The sequence below is a fragment of the Scyliorhinus torazame genome, chromosome 21 (genome assembly GCF_047496885.1).
Source record: "Scyliorhinus torazame isolate Kashiwa2021f chromosome 21, sScyTor2.1, whole genome shotgun sequence".
NCBI lineage: Eukaryota > Metazoa > Chordata > Chondrichthyes > Carcharhiniformes > Scyliorhinidae > Scyliorhinus > Scyliorhinus torazame.
Window position 1 is genome coordinate 111,996,724 of NC_092727.1, and position 7,311 is coordinate 112,004,034.

Below are 7,311 nucleotides of genomic sequence, written 5' to 3' on the forward strand. Positions count from 1 at the left end.
ATCTTTCGGGACTTGAGGGAGGAAACCGGAGCACCTGGAGTAAACCCACGCAGACATGGGGAGAACATGCAGACTCCGCACAGACAGTGACCCAAGTCGGGAACCGAACCCGGGACCCTGCTGCTGTGAAGCAACAGTGATAACCACTGTGCTACCGTGCCACCCAAGGAGAGAAGATTTGATGGATGAGATTGCTTTGCACACTTGAACTTGGGCATGAATCCCAACAAGTTCCTTCACCACTGACTGTAAAATCCAGGCCAATGTTAACTTGCAGTTCAGAAGCTGAACAATTATATATAATAAAAAGGAGAAATTATCATGACTCCATCTAGTGTTGTTTTGACGTTATAACTACTCCCATTTAGAGGCAGCACGGTATCCCAGTGATTAGCACTGCAGTCTCACAGCGCCAAAGTCCCAGGTTCAATCCCGGCTCTGGGTCACTGTCCGAGTGGAATTTGCACATTCTCCCCGTGTTTCCGTAGGTTTCTTCCCCACAACACAAAAATGTGCAGGGTGGGTGGATTGAACGCGCTAAATTGCCCCTTAATTGGAAAAAATGAATTGGCTACTCTAAATTTTAAAAAAAACTACTCCCATTTAGGGGCAGCACTTTTGAAGTAGTTTTCAAATTCATAAATTAAACAGTTCACTAAACGTTCCAAACACTGTGACTCTCAGTGAACCAATTATTAAATACACTGATCATTTTAATAAATAAAGAAAAGCAGTGAGGTTCTCCCTGGTGCGTTGGTGAATATTTATGCCTTAACCAATGCCACCAGAAACAGATTATCTGGTCATTCTCGAATTACTGACTGTAAGACCTCGCTGTGTACAAATTGGCTGCCATGTTTCCTACACTAAAACCAGTGACTACAGTTCAAAAGTTACTTTATTGGTTGAAAAGTGCTTTGGGACGTCCTGAATTTATGTGGACCCATCAGATGAACAGTCCTTACAAAGACCACGGAGAGCCCAAACCAGAAAATATAAAACATTAGATATAAATGATATGTTAAAAAAAAAGCAAAATATAGATTGGGAAAGAAAAATGTGATTAAGAGAAAGAAACAAAACAGGCTTGACTTGCATATGCAGGCTGTCATAAAAAGACTAACACCCATGAAAATGATGATGAAATAGATAAGTCCCTCAAATGTGGCAAACCACATCAACCAATATCCTGTATGCATAGGACCAGAGGTTATTTAGAACGAGGCAACTGTCAGTCTGATCATAGCTAGAAATTCCCAATTGACCAACTTAGCTATATGAAACAAGAGGTATCAAATTTGATATGCAGTCTGCGGGAACTATAATAGTAATTAAAGGCAGAGGAAATCAAAATGATTCCTACACACATGTCAGCATTTAGCGGATTTGATTGGGCTGAAATCCTTGGTGGAGAAATGGTTTGCCAATATCCATTGTATACCCTAAGTATGAAGAACTGTCACTAGGCAAGAGCTGCCAGAACCGTTCAAAGTATAAAAGTGGGAAAGGTAAAAGTAAAGGCAAAGAAAACTGAAAGGTTGAAAAAACCATTGGCTTGAAAAACAGTGGCTTCAAAATTAGTGTGTGTGGAGATAATCTATAAATAGACATATTTACAAACGCCTCTTCAAATACACTGTTATGAGGAACTGAGGTCAGATGAATTGAGTCATCGTGTTTAACAGTGAGGCCTTGCAAGTAACAGGCAACTTACAGGAAAATCACAAGTTGCTGCTGGCAATTTTCCACCTGTGGTACCCATCAATGGAAAATTATGGGCAGTTCACCCACCACTCTCCAGCAAGCCAACTGCTAAAATGGAAAAATTCAAATATTTTCTACACCAACGGAATCAATAAATATGGAAAGAACAGTCAGAAATCTGATGGCCCTGCGGACCCAGTCTTGACCCGTTGGCAGATCTCAGAGGGTATGGGAATTGACTTTGAAGTAAAGAGATTAGGGAATAACCTCTTACGGGTGACCAATTTCCATGTTGTTTGTGCTGCCAATTATAAATATTCGTTAAAGATACATGTTTATCAATAATCCCAAAAATTGGAGTACTTCCAATGCAATTGCACATTAATCAACACCTATCTGGATCCACAAAATTTTGAAATATGTGAAAGGAAAATTAGTGCGAGATTCTGGAAATAATGGAAGTAAATTTATTAGATGCCAACAGTAAAATCTAATGACATGACTGGTATTTTCAAAACAGCAGAGAAAAAGTAGAAAATCCTTTTTTTAAATAAAAATGTATTTAATTCCAAACATATTCAAGAGTACAAAAACATAAATAAGCCGGAGAACATTCTCCACATCTCACGATTTGCAGTTTGTACAAGTTTCCTCCCTTTTCACGACGAACAATTCCTCAAACATGGCCATGAAAAGTTCCCACCATGTTTAAGCCCTCGGCTGATCTCCTCAACTTAATCTTCTCCAACAGGAGGAAGTCGTACAGGTCCACCAGCCAGGCTGGCATTCCAGCAAGATCCGTCGACGGGCAACGAGGGGCGAAGGTCGCAACATTGGCCTTCCTCCCCTCCCATCAGCTCCGGTATTTCTGATACCCCAAAAATTGCCACCATAGTATCCTGCCCGGCCTCCACCCCCACAATCTTTGCTAGCGTCCCAAAAGCCCCAACCAGTACCTCTCCAACGTCTCAGAACCCCAGAACATATGTACGTGGTTCGCCGGTCCTCGCCCACACTTCTCACACTCATCTGCCACCCCCTGGAAGAACAAGCTCATCCTCGCCAGAGTCATGTACACCCTATGTACCACCTTAAACTGTCTCAAACTCACCCTCGTGGTTGAATTCACCCTGTGCAGTGCCTCACCACACTCTACATCCTAGCTTCCTCCCTCCCCTCCCCCCCCGCCCCCTCTTGTGCAGGCCCTCACTTCCATTTGGTCTCTTTGTGAAGCAACAGATAACTTGGTGCCAAACTGTTGAACGGTCTGGCAGCAACTTCCAGTAGTAGTTCACTAAGCCCAGAAATTATGTAAGCTCGGTCACATTCTTGGGATTTGGAGCTTCTTTGACAGTTCAAACCTTTTCCTCCACAGGGGACAGACCGTGTAATTTTATGACCCAGATATTCCACACACTGTGCCTGGAAGATGCACTCGCTACGCTTCAGACACAGACCGGCCACTGAAAATTTCATTAACACTTGATTCAGGTTGTTGATGTGCTCCTCCTCAGTTTTCCCAGTGATTAGGAGATCGTGCAAATACACTTCCACACAAGGAATCCCCTGCAACAGATTGTCCATTAAAAATTGCCGGACTCGAAGACACCCCAAAAACCAAACAGTTGTAGTTGAAGAAACCCTCGTGGGTGTTGATGGTGACATATTGTTTTGAGTTCTCCTCTAAAAAGAGTTGCTGGCAGGCTTGACTCATGTAAAGTTTTGAAAATGCCTTGCCCTCTGCAAGGGTTGAAAACAGGTCATCTAACCGCGGCAACTGGTAAGCGTCCTGCTTGGGGGGAGAAAGGGAGCCGGGGGGGGGGGGGAGGAGAAAGAGAGCCGGGGGGGGGGGGGGGGGGAGAAAGAGAGCCGGGGGGGGGGGGGGGGGAGAAAGAGAGCCGGGGGGGTGGGGGGGGAGAAGAGAGCCGGGGGGGGTGGGAGAAAGAGAGCCGGGGGGGGGGGGGGGGCGAGAAAGAGAGCCGGGGGGGGGGGGGGGCGAGAAAGAGAGCCGGGGGGGGGCGAGAAAGAGAGCCGGGGGGGGGGGGGGGAGAAGGAGAGCCGGGGGGGGGCGAGAAAGAGAGCCAGGGGGGGAGAAAGAGAGCCGGTGGGGGGCATTCGATCTAACAGCTGCGAAGACTTGCCCCTGTTATTTGGAAGAACCTCAGAGGAGATGGATAGACAGGGGGGGGGGGGGGGGGGGGGTGTTAGACGGGGGGGGGGGGGGTGTTAGACGGGGGGGGGGGGGTGTTAGACCGGGGAGGGGGGGGGGGGGGGTGTTAGACCGGGGGGGGGGGGGGGTGTTAGACCGGGGGGGGGGGGGGGGTGTTAGACCGGGGGGGGGGGGGGGGTGTTAGACCGGGGGGGGGGGGGGGGTGTTAGACCGGGGGGGGGGGGGGTAGACGGCCGGGGGGGGGGGGGTAGACGGCCGGGGGGGGGGGGGTAGACGGACGGGGGGGGGGGGGTAGACGGACGGGGGGGGGGGGTAGACGGACGGGGGGGTAGACGGACGGGGGGGTAGACGGACGGGGGGGTAGACGGACGGGGGGGGTAGACGGACGGGGGGGTAGACGGACGGGGGGGTAGACGGACGGGGGGGTAGACGGACGGGGGGGTAGACGGACGGGGGGGGTAGACGGACGGGGGGGTAGACGGACGGGGGGGTAGACGGACGGGGGGGTAGACGGACGGGGGGGTAGACGGACGGGGGGGGTAGACGGACGGGGGGGGTAGACGGACGGGGGGGGTAGACGGACGGGGGGGTAGACGGACGGGGGGGTAGACGGACGGGGGGGGTAGACGGACGGGGGGGTAGAGACGGGGGGGACGGACGGGGGGGTAGACGGACGGGGGGTAGACGGACGGGGGGTAGACGGACGGGGGGTAGACGGGACGGGGGGGTAGACGGACGGGGGGGTAGACGGACGGGGGGGTAGACGGACGGGGGGTAGTCAGGGGGGGGTAGACAGGGGGGGTAGACAGGGGGGGGGTTAGACGGGGGGGGTAGACGGGGGGGGTAGACGGGGGGGGTAGACGGGGGTGGGGTAGACGGGGGGGGGTAGACGGGGGGGGTAGACGGGGGGGGGGCAGACGGGGGGGTAGACGGGGGGGGGTAGACGGGGGGGGGGTAGACGGGGGGGGGGTAGACGGGGGGGGGTAGACGGGGGGGGGGTAGACGGGGGGGGGGGGGTAGACGGGGGGGGGTAGACGGGGGGGAAAGAGAGCCGGGGGGGGGGAGAGAAGAGAGCCGGGGGGGGGGGGGGGAGAAAGAGAGCCGGGGGGGGGGGGGAGGGAGAGAAAGAGAGCCGGGGGGGGGGGGGGGGGAGAGAAAGAGAGCCGGGGGGGGGGGGGGAGAGAAAGAGAGCGGGGGGGGGGGGGGGAGAAAGAGAGCCGGGGTGGGGGAGAAAGAGAGCCGGGGTGGGGGAGAAAGAGAGCCGGGGTGGGGGGAAGAAGAGAGCCGGGGTGGGGGAGAAAGAGAGCCGGGGGGGGGGGGGGGAGAAAGAGAGCCGGGGGGGGGGGGGGGGAGAAGAGAGGCGGGGTGGGGGAGAAAGAGAGCCGGGGTGGGGGAGAAAGAGAGCCGGGGTGGGGGAGAAAGAGAGCCGGGTGGGGGGGCCGGGGGGGAAGAAAGAGAGCCGGGGGGGGAGAAAGAGAGCCGGGGGGGGGGGGGGGGGGGGGGGGAGAGAAAGAGAGCCGGGGGGGGGGGGGAGAAAGAGAGCCGGGGGGGGGGGGGGGAGAGAAAGAGAGCCGGGGGGGGGGGGGGGAGAAAGAGAGGCGGGGGGGGGGGGGGGAGAAAGAGAGCCGGGGGGGGGGGGGAGAAAGAGAGCCGGGTGGGGGGCGGGGGGGAGAAGAGAGCCGGGGGGGGAGAAAGAGAGCCGGGGGGGGGGGGGGGGAGAGAAAGAGAGCCGGGGGGGGGGGAGAAAGAGAGCCGGGGGGGGGGGGGGGGAGAGAAAGAGAGCCGGGGGGGGGGGGGGAGAAAGAGAGGCGGGGGGGGGGGGGCAGAAAGAGAGCCGGGGGGGGGGGGAGAAAGAGAGCCGGGGGGGGGGGGGGGGGGGAGAGAAAGAGAGCCGGGGGGGGGGGGGAGAGAAAGAGAGGCGGGGGGGGGGGGGGGAGAAAGAGAGCCGGGGGGGGGGGGGGGAGGAAAGAGAGCCGGGGGGGGGGGGGGGAGAGAAAGAGAGCCGGGGGGGGGGGGGAGAGAGAAAGAGAGCCGGGGGGGGGGGGGAGAGAAAGAGAGGCGGGGGGGGGGGGGGGGAGAAAGAGAGCCGGGGGGGGGGGGGAGAAAGAGAGCCGGGGGGGGGGGGGGGGGAGAAGAGAGCCGGGGGGGGGGGGGGGGGAGAGAAAGAGAGCCGGGGGGGGGGGGAGAAAGAGAGCCGGGGGGGGGGGGGAGAAAGAGAGCCGGGGGGGGGGGGGGAGAAAGAGAGCGCGGGGGGGGGGGGGGAGAAAGAGAGCCGGGGGGGGGGGGGGGAGAAAGAGAGCCGGGGGGGGGGGAGAAAGAGAGCCGGGGGGGGGGGGGGGGAGAAAGAGAGCCGGGGGGGGGGGAGAGAAGAGAGCCGGGGGGGGGGGGGGGGGGGAGAAAGAGAGCCGGGGGGGGAGAGAAAGAGAGCCGGGGGGGGGGGGGGGGGAGGTAGACAGGGGGCGGGGGGGGGTAGACACGGGGGGGGGGGGTTAGACGGCCGGGGTGGGGGGGTTGACGGCCGGGGGTGGGGGGGTTGACGGCCGGGGTGGGGGGAGTTGACGGCCGGGGTGGGGGGGTTGACGGCCGGGGTGGGGGGGTTGACGGCCGGGGTGGGGGGGGTTGACGGCCGGGGGTGGGGGGGTTGACGGCCGGGGTGGGGGGGTTGACGGCGCGGGTGGGGGGGGTTGACGGCCGGGGTGGGGGGGGTTAACGGCCGGGGTGGGGGGGTTGACGGCCGGGGGTGGGGGGGGTAGACGGCCGGACGGGGGGGGGGGGGGTAGACGGCCGGGGGGGGGGGGGTAGACGGCCGGGGGGGGGGTAGACGGCCGGGGGGGGGGGGGGTTAGACGGCCAGGGGGAGGGGGGGGGGGGGGTAGACGGCCGGGGGGGGGGGTAGACGGCCGGGGGGGGGGGAGGTAGACGGCCGGGGGGGGGGGGTAGACGGCCGGGGGGGGGGGGGGTAGACGGCCGCGGGGGGGGGGGTAGACGGCCCGGGGGGGGGGGGGGGTAGACGGCCGGGGGGGGGGGTAGACGGCCGGGCGGGGGGTAGACGGCCGGGGGGGGGGGGGGGGGGGGAGAAAGAGAGCCGGGTGGGGGGGCGGGGGGGGGAGAAAGAGAGCCGGGGGGGAGAAGGAGAGCCGGGGGGGGGGGGAAAGAGAGCCGGGGGGGGGAGAAGGAGAGCCGGGGGGGGGGGGAGAGAAAGAGAGCCGGGGGGGGGGGGGGAGAGAAAGAGAGCCAGGGGGGGTGGGGGGGAGAAAGAGGAGAGCCGGGGGGGGGAGAAAGAGAGCCGGGGGGGGGGGGGGGGGAGAAAGAGAGCCGGGGGGGGGGGGGGGGTAGACGGCCGGGGTGGGGGTTGACGGCCGGGGTGGGGGGGTTGACGGCCGGGGTGGGGGGGTTGACGGCCGGGGTGGGGGGGTTGACGGCCGGGGTGGGGGGGTT